This window comes from Enhydra lutris, unplaced genomic scaffold (assembly GCF_002288905.1).
Source record: "Enhydra lutris kenyoni isolate GAN:26980312 unplaced genomic scaffold, ASM228890v2 scaffoldscaffold3, whole genome shotgun sequence".
NCBI lineage: Eukaryota > Metazoa > Chordata > Mammalia > Carnivora > Mustelidae > Enhydra > Enhydra lutris.
Genome location: NW_019154087.1, coordinates 2,747,555 through 2,771,853, shown reverse-complemented (window position 1 = coordinate 2,771,853; position 24,299 = coordinate 2,747,555). Strand labels below are relative to the sequence as shown.

General features: G+C 36.4%; 1 pseudogene; it reads left to right on the top strand.

Annotated features, from left to right (window-relative positions):
- The first annotated feature begins 8,892 nt into the window (after positions 1-8,892).
- Positions 8,893-9,707, top strand: LOC111152590 (annotated as a pseudogene).
- Positions 9,708-24,299: the final 14,592 nt, after the last annotated feature.

Genomic DNA, 24,299 nt, shown 5'->3' with positions numbered 1-24,299 from the left:
AGATGAAATATCAACCCCAATTTCAAGAAGCACACAATAGTAGAGACAGGTAAATGTATGATATAGTATGATGTAAGGTAAAGCCAGTAACTAAGGAGTATACAAGAAATCCAGAAGAGGGAGGAGAGTTCAGCTGTTCTTGGGTTGAGCTGGCTTCATGGAGGGTAAAACATCTGAACCAGGATGTGAAAGACCTTATTTCCCATTTCACATAATGCAGAAAGAGCAATTGCAGAAGTGTCTGTGTGGCTCAGTCCATTAAGCATCTTTCTGCAGCTCAGGGTCCTGTTCAGTGGGGAGCCTGCTTCTCCCTCTCCCTCTGCCCCTCCCCTTGTGTTTGCTCTCTCTCCATCTGTCTGTCAAATAAATAAATGAAAAATCTTTAAAAAAAAAAAGAGCAAGTTTCTTGGTGAAAGGAAATCAAGTAATATTCATCTAATAAATTTTTTTTACCTGGTTTTCATCCAACTAGCGCCTTCTTTTATATTCACTATATTGGTTGGTAATAAAGTGGCTCATCAATTATCTAAACCAGAAACCAACCCTATTGATTCTGTCCCTGACACATTCTTACATCAGTACACTCTCTTCTTTCCTATGGTCATATCATTTGTCAGCCAAACCATTGTAAAGATGTTTTAGCAGATTTGCTATGTACAAACACCAGAATAATCATTCTAAAATGCAAATCTGGTCTGTCCCCCTGTGGCCAGAAAACATTCAATGGATTTCCTGGACTTCCTGGATAAATGCCAAGTTGGTCTTTTTTTTTTTTTTTTCCTTTTCTTTTTTTAAAGATTTATTTATTAATTTGAGAGAGAGAGAGAGAATGCACCAGCAGGGAGAGGGGCAAAAGGAGAGGGAAAATCTTTGAGTAGACTCCCCAGTGAACAGGGATCCTAATGTAGGGCTCCATTCAAGGACCCCAAGATCATGACTGAGCTGAAATCAAGAGCCTACTGAGCCACCCAGGTGCCTCCCATCTGCAACTTGGTCTTTATAATAAATCAAATTTCCCTTAATGTTAAATTTAGAAAAGTGCTTAGTTATTTGGGAGCAGGAAGTGAGGTGCAGTTTTGGGAGAGTACACTAGAACTTAAGTTACCAGGGAGAGGACCTTGTCAGCCTTGTTCACCCCCTCATCCCCACCACCTGGCACTATACAAGGCACTCAATATTTATTAAGTATGGTAATGTACTTACACAAATATTACAATTTATATACTAGTATTTATAAAAATATTTCTTATCTATTGAGTGAAAATCATCATGTTAATTGCTTTACATTTAATGTTTTCATGATCTTTAAAATTTATATTATCTTTAATCCATATGTTTATATTATCTTTAATCTCTAGAATGTTGCTGGAGGATATTCTCTCTCTCTCTCTCTTTAAGTGAGTGCAATAACTGAAGCTTAGGTTAAAAAACTTGCCAATGTCATGTAGCTGACAAGTGGCAAAACAGATACAAAACAAGGTCTGCTTGGCTCTAAAATCTGTACTTTTTTCTTTATAACAGTCTGCCTCCTTTTTCTATCTCTCATAGATTCCATCTGACTATCCTTATTTATTAAGGTACCAAAAGGTCTTATTTATAAAATTTATCACCTTTATGTCACAGAAAGCTTCCTGTGTACATATTACCTCCCCTCCCCTATTTCTCACCCTAAATATATTGGGCCTATTTTAAATGACTGAAAGGAATTTAAAAGCTTTAGGGAAAGGCAGTGGATTTGGAGAAAATTGTTCTGTCTGTGGATCACTATTTTATCTCCATTGATTTTCTAATTGAAATAAACATACAGGCTCTGACAGAATTTGTTCCCTCAAAAAATTTACTGTTTTTAAAGTAATTTCATTTTCTTAATGTTTAACAGATTAGAAATTTATCTGCATTAGGCTTGGTGAATTAATCTTACTGGCTTATGGCTTTACATTAACACACATTAGAAAGGTACCTATGCCTATGATGTATCCTCCAGAATTAGATCAAATTCTAACAACATTATATAAATAAAAACTAAAGGACTAATAATTTCTCCAGGGATGAGTTAGGATACAAATTGGCTACTCAAGGCAAACAAACATCTAAGGAATCAGATTTTAGTAATTGTGGTTTGGTTATTGTTTTTGTTTTATATTATTTATTGTTTGTCTTTTATTTTTGTTTTTCATTTTATTACTTTGGATCCTTATCTTTTAAAAATTGTCTTTTGACTTCTGGCAAATAAGAAACTTAGCAGTCATTAAGGAAAGTTGTCAGGAATAAACATATTATATTACATTATTTATTGTTTGATCATTTAAAATAATAGATTTACCTAAAATTTTGTTGGAATGTTTCCTTACCTTTCTGACAGCACATGTGCATAGCATTCCTCCTCCTTCTTTGCCCTCTCTTTCCCAGAAACCTTTAGGGTTTGTTTGTTTGTTTGTTTTTTGTTTTTTTTTGTTTTTTACTTAACTCTTAAATATTGGAGCTCCTTAGCATTTTGTCTTGCATCTATATCTTCTGTTACTCTGTAGTCTGACCTTACATACTTTCATCTACCACTCAATTTTTTCCCTCTTTTCTTTTCTTAAATTTTAATTTAATTTAATTTTTTCAATGTTCCAAGATTCATTGTTTATGCACCACACCCAGTGCTCCATGCTATACATTACCTCCTTAATATCCATCACCAGGCTCACCCATCCCCCATCCTCTTCCCCTCCAAAACTCTCAGTTTGTTTCTCAGAGTCCGTAGTCTCTCATCGTTCATCTCCCTCTCTGATTTACCCCAACTCACTTTTCCTTTCCTTCTCCTAATGTCCTCCATGTTATTCCTTATGCTCTTACCACTCACTTTTGACATTTATCTACATTCTGGTGTTGAGTTCTTGAACTATATATTAGAATTCTTATCTTATCACCTCATTGCCCCACATACACCTAAAATTTAATGTAACAAAAGATGTACTTTTTGTCTTTGCCCCCCTCAACTCTGTTTTTTTCCCTGCATTGTTCCCATCTTAGAGAGTGATTCCACTCAGTTTCTCAAACTAGAAACCTAGATATTGTTCTTGATTTTCCATCTTTGTTCATCTTGATTGCATTCTTACATATGTTTTGAGTTCATCTATTTCTCTACATATTTACTTACAGCACCCCCATTCAGACTACATGAAAGTCCAGACTCAATTGCTACCAATGATTCTAACTTATCTCTTCATTTTTGTTTCATCTTCTGTATTATAGCTGCAATTATCTTCCTAAAATAGACATATGATCATGTGACTCCTCAGCTGAAAATTGTTGGCTCAGTCTCCATTACCAATGAGATCATATCCCAACTTCTTTCACACAACTTAAATATCCCTTACTCTTTCAGGCAATACCTATTTTTTGGCCTCAATCCTCTCCATTTTCCTCCCCAGCTGTATGCTTCCACCATAGTACTTACCCTCAGTAAAAACACTACTTCAGTTATGATGATTTCATGGTCTCTTAAGTCTTTCCTGATCATCCAAGTGTAGGTTAGGTATTAGGTTCCTCCACAGAATACTGCATTTCCTTCTTGTGGCATTTATCACATTTAGTTTCAATTCACTATTCACTTACATGCATCCCCACTTGGCTACACAATTTCTGTGAAAGAATGTCCATTGTCTGCCATGTTCCCCTTGAACTCCTAGGACTTTACACTGGGAGGACACAACATGCCTCATGCTGAATGAATGAATGAGCTTGTTTTAGAGAGTTTCATAAAGATGCAAGGGGAGGGGAAAACTCATCACCAGAAGAGGTAGCATTTAGCATGCATCATTAGCTAAATGTTTAAAAACGTATTACTATTTTTAAATTCTTGAAAAATTAAAAATAGATATGATAAACTAATGTTCAAAAAAGTTCATTAACTTGCTCAGATCACATATGTAGCAATTAAAAGAACTAGGATTCCCACTCCAAAACTTGTAGTGTTTCCTACTCTGTATTATTTTTTCATTCATGCCAGAAGCTTAGGAAATAATTAGGGAGAAGCAGGAGGCATCATGTGTTGCTTTGGCTGGAATCAAAGACTCTTGGAATGTCTCATGAGAGTAAGTCTATGATGAATTGTTGGTATCTTGCTCTTCCAAAACCCACCCATTGCTGTTATTCTAGATTTCATGTCAACAACATGAGACTTGTTTTTATTATTCTAGTAGTGATGGTTTTATTGTTCAGTATGCTGAACTCAGTTCAGGGATATTTATGAATTTATCATTTAAGATGGTCTATTCTACAGTTGTATGAATAAATACAATGACACCTAGTGAGAGTAAGAAAAAAAAAGGATTGAAGATATTGATCACCATCCTGAAAAAAGCTGATTCAGAATTCCTTGCAGTGTCAAAGATGAGAAGGGCTCTGTTATTCAATACTAGTAGCAAATCTTCTTTGACTAGAATAAAGAAAAGTAATTTTCATTCTTATTGTATATGAAACACTGTTCTGTGTACTTTACATTTATAAACTCAACCCTACTGGTTACCCAGTGATAAATTATTATTATTATTCAGTTTATTGAGAATTGTGAGGCACAGAGGGGCAACTGGGTGGCTCAGCCAGTTAAGCATCCCACTCCTGATTTCAGCTCTGATCATGACCTCAGGGTTGTGAGATTGAGATCTGTGCTGGGCTCTATGCTGGGCATGGAACCTGCTTAAGATTATCTCTCTCCCTCTCCCTTTTCCCCTCCCCCACCATTTTCTCTCTCTCTCTCTCTCAAAAAAAAATATATATATATATATATAATAAAAAGAAAAGAAATTTGAAGCACAGTAATTGCCGAAGGTCACTTAAGTGCTAAATAGTTGAGTTGACAGTCATTAAGCATCTGCCTTCGGCTCAGGTCATGATCCCAGGTTTTGGGATTGAGCCGCATGTTGGGCTCCCTGCTCAGCAAGAAGACTACTTCTCCCTTTCCCACTCACTCTGCTTGTGTTCCCTCTTCCTCTGTCTCTCTCTCTCTGTCAAATAAATAAATAAAATCTTTTAAAAAAATAAATAAATAGTTGAGTTGATATTTTAACCCAGGAAGTCTAGTTCTACAGTCTGTGACAATAACCATGGTGCTGGACTTTAGAATGGTGCTCTGAAGTATATTTTTTAAATGATACTTTAAATATAAATTTTTAGAAGCTGTAGTTGTAGTTCTTAGGAACTCCTTGTTCTTACTCCTGTTAAGGATGATCCCTAGGAAAGGTGTGTTGTAAACTATATTTCTACTCTCTTGGATATAGCAAGATAAAATTTGTGCCTAAATAAAGAAGGTTGAATTTATAAGCCATTTTGTGCCATCTGTATCTATACTTACATATCTATATCTGTATCTATCTATCTATCTATCTATAATTATTGATCAAGGGGATCTTAATTGTCCCTCAATTTGACTAAACCTTAGATAGGCTTCTTTCTGACTTTAGGCCCTTTAGGCCCCTAAACTCACTTTTCTTAGAATATTTACTTTAGAAACCTAAGTATAAATATTTTCTCTGCCCCTTCAAGATACATCTTTTAAAAACCTTTTTTGGCAGTTTTATATCCCAGGATATAAAAGCATCTCAAAGATCTGCAAAACATTTCTTTAAAATGTTATCAATGAGATAGCATCTTTATTTTACTGTCTTTGCTGGGGGGTGGGCTCCTAACTTTGGTGGGTGTTTTGCTCCAAGTTGTAACATTATTTTCTGTCCAAAATATAAGAGAAGTTTCCTTTTTCTTTGGGTAAAGCCTGTTAGCAAACACAGATGGCCTATGCTCTCCCTCTTACTATAGCCTTTAAAAACCCGACTGCTCTTTGTCTCTGTGGGCTTGAGTTCAGACTTAATTCCCTCCTCTCTTATCTATTTCAATAGCCTTGAATAAAGTCTTCTTGGCCTGTTTACCTTTTTATTTACAATTTTTACTTTGACACCATGCAGGTGGAAAACTCATGACAAAGTCAAGGTTTATATGTTGATACTAGAGATTAGTCTTTCCTAGGTCCTAATTCTTTACAAACATTCGAAATTGCAAGATTTTGTTGGAGAGGACCAGATTAATTATTTTTATATTTTTTTGAAAGAAGGAATTAGGTCAAAACATTCATTGGTGAGCTCTTGTTTAATGTCTCTTTTGGAGAAGAAAGTACATCCTCTCTTTCCCCCACCCTTTTATTTGTGGGCTCAAGTTATTACATCTCTTTACAAGGGTTGAGAAGATAAAGAGATAAAGATGTGAAAATATAAATGTGTGTAACCATCTTATTGGAGAAAGGGGCTGAAGGAATTTTAACCACAAGGATAATATAAACCAGCAGAAGTTAAGAAAGAGCTACTCAGAAGTAAAAACCTGAGTTCAAAATGCAAAAAGTACTTATTTTAGTCACATACTTCCTTAGGCAGTTATATTTGATCTACCTACTTCTTTGGAAGGAAGAATCAACAGGAGGATGAGATAGATATCTGAGGGAATTAATGTTTATAACTGCCTATGGTCATTTAAATATTTTTAATGTAATTAAAAAAAACCAGCTGTTAGCTATTCTGATTGCTATGACTGTTTTATTGGAAAATTCTCCAGTGGTTTCCATTGAAGATTAACTGGAAATAACTTTTTTTTCCTTTGGAAGTTTTCAATGATACTGTTATTTATCTGGCATTTTTATAAGGATCTGGGATTTTTTTTCTTCAAAAGTAAAAAAGGCAGTATTCTCAAGTAGGACACATTTTATTTTTTCCTCCAATGTTAAAAAAAAAGGCTAACACAATATTTGCATATTTTTCAAATTGCTTTGTGTGCTTTCTGAAGCAGTGCTAAGCAAATCAGCACATTTATCTAAGGAGGAAATGATATCCTAAAATATATTGAGAAACCTAACTTGTTAAATAGCTTCTTAGTGTTCATGTACATCTATATGAAAAAGCAAAACAAAAACCTACAAAATATGAAAAGACCATAAATCAATTTATCAAGTTAATGGTCTCCTTTAGGACACTTGAGCAAATTTTAAAAATGCATTAAAGAATGAAAATTAAAAATTGAATACTCTGGAAAGAAAACATATATCATTTGAGCAGAATAGTTAACTGATTTGGGGAGAAAAAATAACAGAGGGAATTGAACTCACCATATTTGATAAAATATTTTTCATGTATCTGTTCTCTGGGACTAAATATTAAGTGAAAATTTTATTGTTTTCCCATAATTCCCATTAACTCCCCAAACTGGAACTATTTTGCTTTCTTTTTTTTAACCCAAGAATAGTCTTTTTTCAAGTTATATTTATCAAAGCTATATGAAATCTATTTTAAAATGCAACATATAAATAACACAAAGTGACCACTTTTGATCCATCATTTTGGTTCCTGTTTCTGCAACTGCTAACTTCAATTAAAGAACATAACAAGGCTGTGAGCACTCTTCCATTGAATTTAATTCCATACCATAGAGATCTGAATCATTTATTCAGAGTAGGCATTTCAGAAGGAAAAGAAACTTCTTTTGGAGAAAAGTCCTTCCAATCCTTCAAGCATTTTGGATGTGAGCACTTACTAGAGCTACCTGAAAGTGGTACTAGGGAGTGATTCTCTGCCAGAGCCATCCCTGCCTGGAGGGACAGATCAAAAGCCTCAACATCAACAGATTTCTCTTCATACTCACTCTCTCTGATAGTCTCAATTAGGAATATCTACCAGCTGTCCCATTTCCTACCTTTCTTGGTTTTGGTAAGGTGACAAACAACAGATTTATCAAAATTATTCTCTCTATAGCTAAAATGTCAGAGTCAGCTTTCCAAATACAATGACAACAAAAATACCCTTAGATTTAAAAAAGTGTCTGGACTTCAAACACACTGCATTTGATTTTTTTTTTTTTTTTTTTTTTTTTTAAGAATGAGACCACCCACAGAATTAAAATATAAACTATTTTTCCTTTTGGACAAGTACAAGGGGAGAAAATAATTACAGAGCTTCTTATTAAACTTGCAGATCAATATAAGTATCTCTAAAATTTAAAGTCAAAAGAAACAAAAGGAAAAACACAGTTCATGACTACTTTGTAGATGAAATATAACTTGACAGGAGAAGGGGGTGAGAAGAAATAGGAAAAGGCATTTATTGACTGATTCAAAATTTACTTCTGTGTGACCTAAAACATTTCCCTTAATTTCTATGGTCTTTCAATTCTTATTTTTGAAATAAAGATAACACCTGCCTTTCCTATCTGAAAGGATTCAAGGAAGGAATGAAAAATCTTTGCATATAATACAGCATTGTGCAATGTAAGATTACTACTTTTTGAACCCATCAAATCTCTAATTTATAAAAAAAATACATTATGAGTTTTAAAATCTTTTTCACTGTTTACATGTTTAATGTGGATGATGAAGCTTAGTTGAGTCCAGTGGAAACTTGATTTGGAACTCGGGAGGGTCTAGGTGGTTCTTGCTTATTATAATAGGTATCTGGTTACACTGCCTGATTTACCACGCTTCCCTAGTCTTTTTCTTCCTAGCTCACTGCAATCAGTGACAAAGTGCCAGACACTGGTGGACCTTCTGTCTTTCCATCCAAGAATGCATTAGAAAGCTCTGAACTGAGTTCTGATTGGGCATCAGTACCAAGGAATGCCCAAATGATAGGGGTGGGGGAAAAGAGAGTGAAATCTTTATGCCAAGCATAGATTGGGTCTTATCTCTTCTGGACAGTAAAGATTGACTTCTGCAGGCAACTCTGGCATTAAGGCTGCTGAGAACAGCCTTTGGGTATTTGCATATGCTTTGTAGTTATTATTTATTCTCAGAATGTGCCTGAATGAGATCTGGAATGCTGTAAATAAGTTTTCATTCAGAAGGCATGCCCAGGCTTGACACAGAACCAGCGCATGCAAACACATCTAGATATCAGGATGTCAGGTGCAGGAGACCTTCCTAAAGAAAGCACCAGAGCATTCACAAAGGAAACTAACAATGTTCACTGAGAAATAATTGACAGATTTGGAATTCTTGTTCAGCAAGAACCCATACCCTATTCCCAACCTTCAGAAAGAAATGGCTTCAAAACTGGAGATACATCTCACAGTACTGCAGGTTTGGTTCAAGAAGCATAGAGCAAAGCTCAAGAAAGCCAAATAACAACATGGGATGCCTGGCCTGGGTGGTTCAGTTGGTTAACCATCTGCCTTCGGCTTGGGTCCTGAGCCCAGGGTCCTGGGATTGAGCACTTCATTGGGCTCCCTGCTCAACAGGGAGCCTGATTCTCCTTTTCTTCCCCGCTCACACATTCTGTCACTACCTCTGTCTCTCTCAAATAAATAAAATCTAAGAAAGAATGAGAGAGAGAGAAAAAGGAAGAAAGAGAGAAAGAAAGAAAAGGAAAGAAAGAAAAACAAACAACTAGTTGGGGTGGAAGTCAAGCCCAGCTCTTCCTAGAGAAATATGGATACACCCTCAGGATCCCCTGACGATGCCTACTCTGCTTCCCTGGTTTATACAGATCTTCAAATACCTTCTTTCCCACTCAGTATATGCCCCAAATTTAAGGCTTTCCCAGACCATACAAAATAGTCCATTTTGGCTGCTGCCAAGCATCTACTAACATCCTAACATCTACTCCCTTTGTTCCATTATGGAATCTCAAATTCTCTCCAGAAGCTTCATTGCTAATTCTTTTGGTTCTTCAGCTCCACAAAGAACTTAATGAGAGAAGCTAGACAGAAGGGGTCACATATTGTAATGATTTGCAATGATTCCCATACAAAAGACAGATACAAGATCTACATAACAGGGATGCATTTCAAAAACATGCTCTAGGAAAGAAAAAAGACACAAAAGTGCCTGTGTGGTGGAATTGAGTGGAAAGAGGCATTAAACAAATTTATCGAGATGGAGATGTTTCACATCCTAGTTAGGATGTTAGTAACCTGGATGTATACATAATTCATCCAAAGACACAGAAGTGCAACACTGTATTACATACACCACAAAAAAACAATCATGTGACAGGATGGAGGTGTTCACTAATTCCATGGCAGTAATCATTTTTTGATATATAAATGTATCAAATAAACACATTGTACACCTTACCCTTGCACAATGTTTTGTGAGCAACTGTATCTCAGTAAAACTGCAGAAAAAAGTTTCAAATTATATATCAATAAAATATATATATAATGGGGAAAAAAGGCATGCCCAGGCTGAATCCTCTATTCCTCTTATCCTTTAGTTGGACACTTTCCTGGTGGAGGTGGTATTTATGTTATGAGTGTGGGTGGTAGCTTATAGTCTGGCATGTTGAAAAAACCTCTCTAGAAATGCAGTGAGGTCTAAGAACGTCCCAGAAACGTAATCAAGCCTAATGTGTCAGGCAAGCTGCTGTTCTTTGCTGTCAGTCACCAGGACAGCCTGGGTGGTTCTGCCTGTTTACCTGGGCCCCCAGTCTAGACCAGATAGCACATCCTTTAAAACAGAAAAGACGAAGCCAACATGTATTTAGAAGAGGACAATGAGGCAAGGGGCTAGTAGTTGGATCATTCAGCTGACTATTGTATGATTATCTCACTGTGTATTATTTATAGCCCCAATCATATTGATACTGTATTTTATTATGAGCATGGCCAGGTGGAAGAAGCCCCATTCTTTTGGGGAGACTTGATTATCCACTTTCCAGAAGCACAATGGCAACTCTTTTCTAAGAGTATCCATTGTAAATCTGGAAGACAGTCCCTCCTTTAGTCTCTAGGAAACTTCTCTGTAGAAGGCCCCGTAATTCAGATATATTCTAAAGGCCTGGGACAATAATCCAGGAAGACAATTTCAATCATCTTAATGACCCCTGAATTATTTCAATTATCTAACCAACCCCTCAAATAAGACAGCGCTTCAAGAAGTTACAGGCACATCGATCAGACATCCCGAATGATAGCATTAGAAGAAATTTTAGTCAAAAATCTTTTAAAACAAGCAGTAATCCCTTAAAATAGCACCACTGGCAAAATGTCACCCAGACTTGAACACCCACACTAGCAGGGGAGTGCACATGCTCACAGGGCTTTTGGTGTGGAGAAAGCACGCATCTTTGGGGGCAGAAAAAAATACTGGTCTCGGGTCTGTCTTTTCCTGTGTGAATGCAGGCTAGTTATTTTACCTTCGGTTTCCTGATATAATAGAAGAGAAAATGATACCTTTTTCATGGTGTTCATTTGAGCATGAGGTGAGACAATGTGAATGAAGCATCAAAGAACATGCTAAGTAATTGATAGTTTCCTTCCCAGCCTTTTCATGGTTGGAATATGCCTTCTGCCTTTAAGTTAAGTACTGCCACTAACTATGTGACCTCAAGAAAAGTATTTAACCTCTCTGGGTCTCAACTTCTTTCCATGTAAAATGAGACTCTCAGACTGATTGATTCTAAGGTCCTTCCAAAGACATTTTTTCACTAAAATATGAAACATCATGGTAGATTTCTGAAGATATTACCTTCATTTTTGTTCCCTTATAGCCATCTGTTATCATAGGCTTGGCTAGGCTAGACATAATTACTTTTTCCCTATGGAGTCAAGAAACAAACTAAATGGCAGTGTCCTTGAATAATTTATCTGACTCTTAGAATTAGTACATTATCATTGTTGCTATGGAAGAAGTAATTTACATTTTGAAAGGGTATTTTACTTCTTTTATCTCTGACTGTATTTTAATCCTTTTACTACTTAGAAGATGTGACTCCATTATTTTATGTCAATACTTCCCGTATCCTGTGATTTGGGTGGGGTCAGTTATTATCTGAAATGTCTGATGAGGTTAATGCAGTGGGACTCTGAGTGCCTACATTTAGTTAATGAATTTGAAGTAGAGTCTCTGGAATGTGCATATACCAGTAACTTATCAGCCTCTAAGCTTTTGTTTGCTTTCTGTTGTGTGATCTGTAGAGTAACAGTTTATACACACACAGATTTTAATAAGGAAAAGTAGGTGCAGATTTGAGACTATGCAGTACAGTGGAAATGGTATCTTTCCTGTTATTAGGCATAGCTTCAAATCTGGACTTTATCACTTATTAGCACTTGACCCTTCCTAGTCACCATGCTTACCTGAATTTTAGCTTTTTTCCCTATAAAATGAGGACACTGTCGACCTCCAAGCTGGTCATGATATTAAATGAAAAATTATTTGTCAAAATAACTTTTAAATATTTCTCTATACTAAGGTAACTATTTTGTCTAGTAAGTTTATTTGATTGCATTCTGTCAGTTCTGGAGAGCATTAGCTTAGAGTTATAAGGCAAGAGAAGGTGAATGTGATATGTATGTTGTAGGAGAGTCATTGAAAATAAAGATCAGTAGCTGGAAATTGTTATTAATTTATTCATTCATTTTTAATATATTTTTAAAAGATTTTATTTATTTGAGAGAGAAAGCACGAATGGGGCTGGGGGAAAGGCGGAGGGAGAGGGAGAAACAGACTCTCCACTGAGCAGGGAGCTCAATGCCTGACTTGATCCCTGAACTCTGGGATCACGACCTGAGCTGAAGGCAGAAGTTCAACCAACTGAGTCACCCAGGCATCCAATTAGCTGAAGTTGTTTAATAAATGCCCTGGAGTTAGTAAAACAAACAAACAAAAAAACGGCAAAGAAATCACAATATAGGATAAGAGGAAACCCTGAAATGGGTATGAAAAAGTCATTTTTAGTTCTTTGAATACATCATGATAGTAAATATATTTGGTCAATATGGTTATTTATCAATATTTTGGTTCTCATTCCAGAAGCATTATAGAATAACACTTCTCTGCTCCTTTGAAATCAGATATGGCCATGTGACTTGATTTAGCCAAAGAGGTCTATTTTGTTGGAACATGCATATCTGTACCAGATGGTGGTCACTCCCTCATCCTACCCCCCAAAATGAAGATGTGGAGCAGAGTTCCCAGCTGACGTATAAAAGTCATGAAAAATGAGCAAGGAACAAATGTGTGTTGTCTTAAAACGTTTTTTGGTTTTCTGTTAGTTTAACATAACCTAGATTCTTCTGACATATAGAATAAGTTAAGGTAATTAACTTATCCAGAGGTTTAAGAGAATCTCTGCCCTTATCTTCACGTGGGAAGCCAAAAGCAAGTGTTATAGAGGATCTTAATCTAGGGGAGTAGGTATGGGAGGAGTGTGAGCATGGGAGAGAATCAACCTCTTCAGAGAAAGAGCTAGTCCAGCAGACTGTGCCATGCTGTTTCCGGCACCTATAGGTCAGCGGTCCAGGTTCTGCCCATTGCCAGAGATCACTCCTGTTTCTACCCTATTTCTGTCCCGTTACAGGTTGTACAAGGGTGTCACTATATGTGTTAATATGCTTGAGAGGTAGTTCACAATGCTTTTTAGACTACCTTATTACATAGATACAGATATTTTAAGAGAAGTTCTGTTTAGTGTTTTCATGTTGATTGGACAAAGATCATAGAAACAATGCATACAAAGGGTGAAGTGGTTGCTTTCATTTATGTCCTTATACACATACTTTAAGATCTTTCCATCCTACACTATCGTATCCTATCTTTCCAGTGTTGTCGCATGTGATGCTTATTTTTATTGCTCTGTTTTTACTTTTCTTTTCTTCACCCAGTGAACTCCAGTGCCTCCTTCTAATATCACCTCCATTGTCACTTTTCAGACGCCTCCATGACCTCTCCTAGCACATCAAATAATCCTGTTATCTATACTGTTTCTGTTGCAGCACTTACCATGATAGTTATTTTTATATTATTTCTGTAACTGCCCGATTAGTGACTGTCCGTCTCATAAGACCATAAGCCACATAGGAGGAGGAGGTGTTAATCTGTGTTCAGGTACCTTTGCAAAATCCGACACTAGCACAGTGCTTCACACGTGGTGGTCCTCAACAGATATTTGTTCAAGGAATAATGAATGCAAGTCACTATGGTGGACATCTAATATGCTCCTCTTTTTTCAACCATTCAAAACCCTGTGAGATAGTTAGCTGTGTCTTCATTTTCAAAATGAGGATTGGTTAAAAGACTGTCTCTGAATCACACACTCATGGATGATGGAGCTGGATTGCAAATCCATGTTTATGTGACTTCGAAACCTGTGGTCTTTCCATTACATGCTTCCGCCTCACCAGAGACTAAAAGAAATGCTTTAATTTTGAGGGAGTTAATAATGCATGGGACCTGAATTGAGTATAATTTTATGCTGTTCTGCTGTAGAAGAATTTTTTATTATCCAGCTGTAGCTTTGTGCCTTCATCTCTTATCAAGAAGAGGTAATTATCTTCATTAGTAGGCAATCCCTTTACTCCCATATAACTTTGATATAGTTGGTAAAACTCTATTTTCTTTACTCCTCGCTCTCTATGAACTACTATCTTCAAAGACTGTCAAAGTTTGCAGCCAGATGGTCAACTATTATTCACTCTAAGTTCCTCTGCAGTGATGCGATGGATCGTCAGGTCCATCAGCAAATAGTAACATATGAAAACATATTGTCTCATCTTTAGTATCTCCAAATGTCGCTTCCACATTTGTTATTCCACTCTTGTTCCTAATTAAAGAAAGCTGATTTCCAATTCTCCTGACTGATATCTACCATTTCAATAATGCCCTTTATGTTTGTCCTAGAATATTTATCATTGCCTTATTAATGCAGTTGTTTTCAAATAAAGTGTTAACTAACAAAGTCCTTCCTTGACTTTTCTATGTTCTGTCATTATTTATTTCTATCTGGCATCCTTTTCTATCTTATGCAGTGATTCCACTCTGGACTCATACAGTAACATCTGCCATCTGAAACTTGATGGGAATTTTTACCTTTTAAAGCTCTTTATCACACTTGAGCCGTCTACTTCTGCTGCCAATCTTAGTGGTATCTTTCCTGCAGCTCCCAGTCACTGTCCCCTTTCCCATCTTCCTCTTCCAGGCTGTTTATCTCACACACTCAGCCTGCCCCACTCCGCTCACGTTCGTTGAAGTCTAATTCCTCTCATGTCATTCATTTTGCTTTCATATTCATTGAGCTTCTTAAGAAGATCAGCTCGTCTCTGTGATTTAATATCTAGTTCTTAATTTTATACCTAAAAGATAATACTCAGAGAAAATCATTCTTACCTCCTCCACTCTGGGTTTGAAAGGCATTTGATCCTATCATAGTGACATTGATTTGCATTTTGAATTTGTTGCCATTTAAAATAAATTAAAATTTTGTCTTAGCTTATAATCAGATTAGAGTAGCTGCATGAATCCACCTGACTTTAAAAATCTGGAAAGAGCCATTTGCTTGAATAATAGGTCAACTCAGGTAATATCGCTTTGAACGTATATTCTAGGGCTGGTACTGGTGTTTCTGGGATAATGACACTGCTGCTGAAAATTGAAGGATCTGACCATGAGAAAAATTCCTTTAATAGGAACGTTAAATTCTAGGGAGGATACGGTTTTTCTTTAAAAAGTGGATGTAAAGAAATCGGATGTATTTGCTTTCAGTGCTCAGAAAATGGGATAGGAGGTGAAGGTGAGTGCCAGGGTGCCCCTATTATTGCTCCCACAGGCTTTGGTTGTTTATGAGGCAATCAGTGTCACAATATGGGACATTCAAAAATCTGGTAACAATGTCCTATTAAAGTCACAGAAATTAACTTGAGTTAAATGCCACATGGAATTTACTAGGGCTGAAACAAGATCAAGAAGGTATTCAAATTATTGCTGCTAAGAATGAGGAGATGGACCTAAATATATTTTACCTATCATTTTTATGCAGACTTTTTAGTGGAAAGCTTCTTTCTAAGGAAAACAAATATATTTGCTAAAAATATTTTTGAAATGGAAGTAGAAGACACTGATAAAATCAAGTAGAGATGAGATGAGCTTGTTAAATATGAATTGGGTCAACACAGATTTGGTAGAATAATATATTGGACTTTTTCCCAATAGAAAAATAGTAACATACTGAATTGTACTAATAAACTATATTAATATAAGAACACTCATTGTTTTTTCTATTGATCAGCCCAAGGTGAAATTTGTTCACAAATACAAATCAAATGAGTTCTACATTTCAAAACTGGATAATGATAAGATAGAGAATGCAAAAAGAGATAGCCAAGATTGCATACAATATCTAAAACATGTTATGACTATTTGCTTGTTTGTGTGAAAAATTCGTCTAGCTCCCTGCCAGAGATATAGGAGATACAATGGTAAATAGGACAAACAGGGTCCCCAACTTCTAGAAGAAATGAGAAAACAGACAAGTGAAAATCACAGTAAGGTGATTAATGATATGGGAGGGAAAGCAGAGAAAATGAAGAGAACATATAAAAAGGAGCTTAATCAAGTTTAGGGTGAGATAGACGGTGTATGGAAGGACAAGAGTGTGAAATAAAGGTATACCTTGTTCTTTGTGGAAGGCTTAATAGAGCAGAGAAAGGATGATGCTATGAGGAACTGAAAGTAAGTCAGATGGGGCACCTGGGTGGCTCAGTGGGTTAAGCCTTTGCCTTCGGCTCAGGTCATAATCTCCATGTCCTGGGTTCTAGCCCTCCCTTGGGCTCTCTGCTCAGTGGGGAGCCTGCTTCCCCCTCTCTCTGTGCCTGTCTCTCTGCCTACTTGTGATCTCTCTCTCTGTCAAATAAATAAAGAAAATCTTAAAAAAAAAAGTAAGTCAGGAAGTTTGATGAATAATTTCAAGGGAGAAAAGGAGGAAAGATAAAGCAGAAAGAGTAATGGGGCAAGATAGTGAGGGTTTTACAAGCCAGGCAATGGGGTTTGCTTTTACTTCTAGGAGCAATGGGACAAGCCTTGGCACTGCACAACTCCAGTGAGTTGTGTTCACGCTGTAGTCTATCTAAATAACCAGCTGCAAAGTGGTGTAGCAGACAGCCTGTGCAACTATCCACATCCATCCCAGGTGGGAAGGGCTTTTATAGCTGCAAGCACAAGAGTGAAGTAATTGCTTTGAGGTTTGCACTCATATAAGAACATTCTAGCTATTTTATGTTATATAGAATATATTCACTCATAAATAAACTTTTATTATATAAATGTTATGTGCCAGGAACTGATCTACTTATTATAGGATTCAGTAGTCAGTAGTATAGTCAAGGGCTCTGTAATAGATGGAGGGGCTGGAAACAAAAATTTATCACTAAGTAAACAAAACAGTTTCAAATGCTGCCGTGAACAAAAGGAGATAACATTTGAATTTAGATTTGAAAGATCCAAAAACGTTAGCCATGTGAATCTGGAGGCAGGAGACTGGGAATAGCAAGCATCAAGCCCTAGGCAGGCATAAGCATAGCATAACTGGGTTAAAGCAACGCAAAGCAGATGGGTGTGGCCAGAGAAGAACGCATGAAGCAGAAGAGAAGGTGGAATCAGAGGCGCTCAGAGAGGCAGGGTGGGTGCAGCCCTACTGGGTCTCGTAGGGGTGGCTGAACCAACTAGGTGTGTGGATACGTGCGACGGAAGACAAATTGAAAACAGTAAATATGTGCAAGTCTGTGGTGGTAATTCACTTTAAAAGGGAGTTAAAAGTAATTCTGTGTTGCTACACTCAGCCAAATTAGGTGTAATGGGTGGTTGTTAAAAGAGGGAAGATTTTGGTTCCACAAGGTGCCCAAGCATGAACGGAGCTTTCTGTCACTTGAGATATTTTGCAGAGTCAGTAGAAGGGACTTCTGTTCCGTGTGAAAGGAAAGGCTAGTTTGCCTCTAAAGTCTCTTTCCACTAAAGCTGTTGGTTCATTTGGGGAAAATAAGGGGCACAAAACTTTCCTAAATGCAGTATTGGGAGCTTTTGTCAATGGTGGTTATTGACATATGTAGTTAAATTGCACCTGCAGAGGAGAAGGTAATGAGGGCCACTGTTTCTGTTATTCTGAATCCCAATTTTTTTAAACACATGGCTGTAGGCTTTGTTCGATGACTTCTTACAGTTGATACAATTCTATCTTATTTTCATAGGTCAAAGACAGAAAAATGGGGGTGCCTGTGTGGCTCAGTGGGTTAAGCCTCTGCCTTTGGCTAGGGTCATGATCCTATGGTTCTGGATCAAGATCCACATCGGGCTTCCTGCTCACCGGGGAGTCTGCTTCTCCTTCTCCTTCTGCCTGCTGCTCTGCCTACTTCTTCTCTCTCTCGCTCTGTCAAATAACTAAATAAAAATATAAAAAAAAAATAGAAAAATGTTGCATTTTCCTACAAAAATACTATTTTGTTTTTTAAAAAGATTTTACTTATTTATATGAGAGAGAGAGAGAGAGACTGCATGCACATCAGAGAGCATGAGCATGGGGGAAGGGCAGAGAGTGAGGAAAAGGAAAAGTTTCAGGGAGAATTTCAAGCAGACTCTGTGCTGAGCAGGAGCTCCTCTCCACACCCTATCTCATGACCCCGAGATCATGACCTGAGCTGAAACCGAGAGTTCAGCGTTCAACTAACTGAGCCACCCAGGGCCCCCCCACCAAATACTATCTTAAATAGGATAATAATGCTTTAGAGCAGAAAAACAAACGAACAAATAAAACAACAAAAAACCCCCAAAAACCCACAAAAACCCAAAAAACAAAAACAATATCCAGCACACTTTTAACATTCTTAAGTAAAAGCACTAAGGAAATTTGTTTTATTTTGTATTTTGGACTTTATATATATAATCTATTTTTTCTAGTATATTCACATCGTCTTTACATTTGTTAATATGTTCAAGAGGGAGCCTCATAATCTTCCTAAGATTACATTTATTATACAGCTAGTAATACATTTTTAGTTAGAGTTACATAGAAGTTATGTTTGGGGTTATACATGGGTTGGCCACAGATGACTATTTCAAGAAATGGGTACACAGGGAAAAGGATTAGCTCACGTGTACTGAGTATCTCCTCATGGGCATACTTCAATACCTTTCCACTGATTTTAGGATAAAGACAATAGCTTTCATCTTGTCTTGAACAATCATACCTGCACTTGATCCCATGGCCTCTCTAGCATCCTCTCACACAAAGCAGAGAAAGCATCAATTCTAGCTTAGTCGAACTACTTGTTCTGTTAAAATATATGCACTCATATATTTAAGTTTTTGGTAAGAATTATATGAAATGTAAAGATATGAACATATAAATGTCTTCATCTATCTTTCTGTCTCAGTGCAGCAAATAATGGAGGTGGACACTTCTTCATCTCCAGTGATTACAGAACCTTCAGGATCCTGAGTTGGGAGGGAGGAGGCATTCATAGGTAGGCTCCCTTTGCCTGACTATTTTAAATGGGACGCTTGCCAATGCTTTAATGTGGAGCTGTGAAAAGTTATGCATTTCCTACTTGAAATATTATCTTTTATGAATTGACATTTATATAGGTAAGAAACATGGCACTTTGATGTAATGCAAAAATAATTCCTTCTGAAGGAATGGGTTCCTTAAAAATTTTGTGGACAGCAGAATTTCTTTAGGACTGATGGATTGTTTTTAATCATTTTAGTTTTCTGCTTTTGTAACTCATGCTGCTCCATTTTTCAGAATTCATTTAGTTTTACATTAGCCTGTGTCCATTTAGTACAAGATGAGTATAACATTTCTTTTGCCAGATCATCAGCTTTTAAAGGATTAATCTTCACTAATAAAACAAAGTGGAGGATTATGTCAATTAGCCAAAGAATTGGAGCAAAGACTGAAATTTCCTTTATGCTTTTTTAAAAGGCATTTTGAGCAGGACTGCTCTATTGCATTCGAACTGTAAACAATGGGCTTATGGCTTTGGTTAAGCACATCTTATACTTCCCTTTACAGACCGACAGTCGTCAGGAGAATCTCTCCATACCTAAGTGAAATATTGCCATAAAGTTTACAGTGTTATTCTCACACATTGAACGATTTTAAGGGAGCTCCCTGGTTTAAAAATTAGCAAAATAAAACAAATAAACAAACAAAACCTGAAACACTAATGTAAAACAAAGCACTTAAACCCTATTTTTTATAGGTATAAGCAACTGCTAATTTATCCAATTTAAACATTTACCTTGGTTTCTCTATCTTGACGTTAAGATTGTAGTTTTGTATGCTTCCTTAAAATAATTCTGGTTGCATTGTTCCTTAGGTTGTCATCTATACATTTTATTTCCTTTTGTTGCCCTGAATTTCTTAGATTATAGAAGAAAAGAGGCAGGGGTCTTGCCTTTTGTTGATATGTGGCTTGATGTTAAGAACTGATTTTGCATAACAGCTATAAATGGTTTTTGTTTGTTTGTTTTCTTGAATAGTTAGGACTTGAATATAATCTTCATTTTCCATGAGAAAGTTTTCAAAAGGAGTTTTGTCCCTACGAAGTGAATAAAGGTCTGTATTTGCCCATAATATTCTTCTCTTTGTGAAAAATTCTGGCTTTTAAAAATTAAATCATGGAAGAAGTTTGCATAGATTCATGCTCCCTGTGCTAAAATTATGTTAGAAATGAAAAGTGCCTGAAAACAGAGTTAATACAATGCAAATTGGTCTTTGCATGTCATTAACCTGACATCTATGATGTGCCTTGCTCAATTTCAATATTTAATAAGTGTCCAATTTCTTAAGTATGAATAAAAATTAGAAACAATAACAAGTAAGTTACTTTTCAATAAATAGACATGTCCTCACTGATTTAAGAATAGTAATTGGGTGTAGCACATTAACTGAGTGGCCTAGAGCAATTTTATAATAATCTTCCAAGAGCTTAGGAAAAAAAATCAACACTTTATTACTTTTAACACAACTGCAGTTACTGCTTCTCTTAATTCATTTTAGTGAGCTGTCAATAAATTGCACTCCATTAGATGCTGAATTTAATTAGCTCCAAGGTCACAATTTATGTGATTTCTAAGTTGTGTGCTATTTACAATGTCTAGTAAATGTTACCTATGGCAACATAAATATATTTAATCTATAGCTAGTAGTAGACAATTATTTTTCATTCCTCCGGTATTAAGCATTCAATAGTGCTGTTTCTGGTTATTTTTTGGACTCTTCTGCTATGTTATGTGGGAATGGGACTGGCTACTTAATTTGTGATTCCTAATACAAACTGAAAACACAAGGCCTCAGAGTTTTAAGGCAATAACAGAGGAGAATGAGGGCAGGGTGCTTTTGAGCTTAGTATCTTGTGAGACCGCCTGAGTTGCATGCATCCATGAAGCCAGCCCTCCGTGCAAGTGTAAAACAATTAAACTTAAAATAATATCCGATATGTAAAATTACATTCTTGGTCAACTCTGTGGCTGAATGAGTAAGAGTAATCAGAGATGAATAGTCAGCCTATTATTTATAAAGGCAGGAAATCTGCCTGCTCTGACTTTCAGCAGAGTTGACTTAGGTGTGTGTCCCAACCAGAAGAAGTCTTTAGGAAAAAATGGATTATCCTTTGATCTGAAGATCTGTATCCCAAACTCGTAGAATTAAGTACCACACAGTATTTTTGAGTTTGCACTTCCTGTTCTGAATCAAGGGCCTATTCCAGAAAATCGAGCTTTTTTTTGAATTGTGATTTTTTTTGAAATTTTGGCTGTCTGCCTACTCTCCTTTCTTCTGTCCTTTTTTTGGTACTAGAAAACTGGCAAGATGCTATGCTGAAAAGCTGCATTTAAATCCTCCTTGAAGACATGTGTGACCGATACATTTTAAGTAAAGTCCCTCTGCTCTTTTCTTTCTCCCCATCTGTAGCAACGGTGAAGGCTGACATTCCAGCCGTGATTTTTAAACCATGCAGCAACCTCAAGGATGGTAAACAAAACTCATGGCAGAACAGAAAGGAAAAATCGCCCTGCTTTCTTGATGACTTGAAAGAGACTCTAAACTAGCCCAGAACTGCCCACATGAATGAATAACACCCTCATTTATTGAAATTTCTGCAGCACAATTTTTTAGTTTCAGCACAATTTTGACTGGTAGGGGACAAAACATTTCTTCGTGTGTGTGTGTGTGTTCTACTAGATCCTACTTCAGTTGTGGTAATAACATGTGAATTTAAAGCACCTGTATGAGAACAGAAAACAGAAAAGTTCTGAAAGACAAAACAAAATTCCATTTTATGAGAGTGTCTTTTAAAATCTGACAGTTGTTTCCTTCACTTGTTCTGTACTGATTGGAGTGTTTATATTTTGGCTTTTGTTTCTGTGTGTGGTTATCCATTTTCTTGGTTTCTTGCAACTTGTTGTAGATTACTCTAATACTTGTTAATTCATTTAAGCAGTATACCATACTAGTGACAAGAACAATACAATATGGCATCTTCCCTGAAATAACTCATAGCTCAATGAGAGAGCAAATATGTAAAAATAGACTATAAAGTTCAACCTGGTAAGAGATATAATGGAAGGGGAAATTATATGGGTCTCTGATTCTACTGAGGCAAATGTCTACATAGGTCCTGGGAAATTTAGGAGGGCTAAAAAGATCCACTCTGAGAGAAACACCTTGCAGACTTCTGGAATTCCACATCCCTCAGGCCCTCTGCTAAATAGATAAAACTTTGTTCTTTGACTTTTTCCATTTCTAGGAATAAGAACATTAGATTGAGTTCATGTACTATAAACCCCCTTACATAAAATCTAAAAAGATGATAGATCTTTAAAATTAAGCTCTATGTTTAAAAAAGGTAGAATTCCTTTGTTTCAAGAAATGGAGAATGGGCCATAAATATTAGTAACATGTATTTTCTTGAGTAAAACCTATAGATTACACCTGCCAAAAGGTGACATTAGTTCTGAAGTCACTATTACATAGAGAGTATTGGTTACACTCTAAATTTCATACTTAGTGTTTCTGCCATTCACTCACTTTCAGTATTTTAGTGGAGTCATGTCCAGCTGAGATAATACATTTCATTCTCAACAGGAGTTTGTAGTAGACTGCTGAAAAGTATAATTTCACATATGTATGATAAAAAAAAAAAACAGAAAGCAAAGCTGCATTTGATAAGAGAGTGGGCTAGTGAAGGCTTCAAAATAAAGGATGTAGCCTTTATTAGTAAATAAAACTATAGTAGTTACTATGCTCTTAATTTTAAAAAGCAAAAGATTTATGATTTCAAAACACTTCTAGATACATAGAGTATCAAAAAGCAAGTCAAATAATGCAACCTACTCAGAGCTTCAAATTCAAAAGTACAGTAGACAAACCAAAATAATTAATACTTAACCTATATGCTGAACACATAAAGTGTCATAAAAAACTTTTTTGTGATTATATCTATGTACACACACACACAATAGCATTTACTTCATACACATGCTAGAAAACTTGGAAAACACAAAACATGAGAAAGAAAATTTAAAAAAATGATAACTTATCTATGACCTAGAAATAAAATTCTATGAATAATCAGTTATTTTTAATGGGTCAATATAAATAGATCCTTATAAATATGAATATATATATATATATATATATATATATATATATATATATAAATAAATAACCAAGTGGTGTCCGGGTTAACTCTAACAAAAGTTGATAATTCAGGCTTGTTTTCTTTTTTTTTTTTTCCCTTTTTTTAACACTTTGGTAGAGTTCCAGGAACAAATAAGGCATATGCAATCTGAACATATACTCTTTTTTTCCTCTAGTTCCAGTCCCAATATATTTGCATAATTTCTGCCTCCAGGTGGATGCATATAGGAAAGTAAAACCTGGATTTTGTTGGAGTTACATGGAGAGAATTGGTTACTGGAAGCCTTGAAATAAGTATGGATGATGGAGCCTCATAAGAAGGTACTGGTTCCCTGAGAATTAGAGAAATCATAGGGACATGAATATATCTGGTTTCTCTGGGTACAGAGCCATCCAGAGCATGGTTGATCTAGGGAGACCAGAGAGGATTCTTTGAGGGGGGTGGCTAGGAGAAGCCAGACAACCTGCCTTTTTACTCACTACTGGTCCATAGAGAAGTGGTTGTTTTGTCCCAGCCCCTGTGGAATTCTTTTTTTTTTTTTTTTTTAAGATTTTTTTTTTTATTTTTTTTATTTGAAAGCCAGAAATCAAAAATTAGGAGAGAAAGTGGGAGGGGGGGGGGGGGGGGGGGGAATAAGGCAGAGGGGGGAGGGGGGGGGGGGCGGGGAAGCAGGCTCCCTGCTGAGAAGAGAGCCCGATGCAGGGCTTGATCCCAGGACCCTGGGGTCATGACCTGAGCTCAAGGCAGAGGCTAAAATAAGATAAAATAAATGCTTAGAATGAAGATGAGATTTGTCATCCAAACAATTTAATAGTTGATTTGAAGATATGACAGTCACTTGACATCTAGATCAGTGATCTGACTCAAAT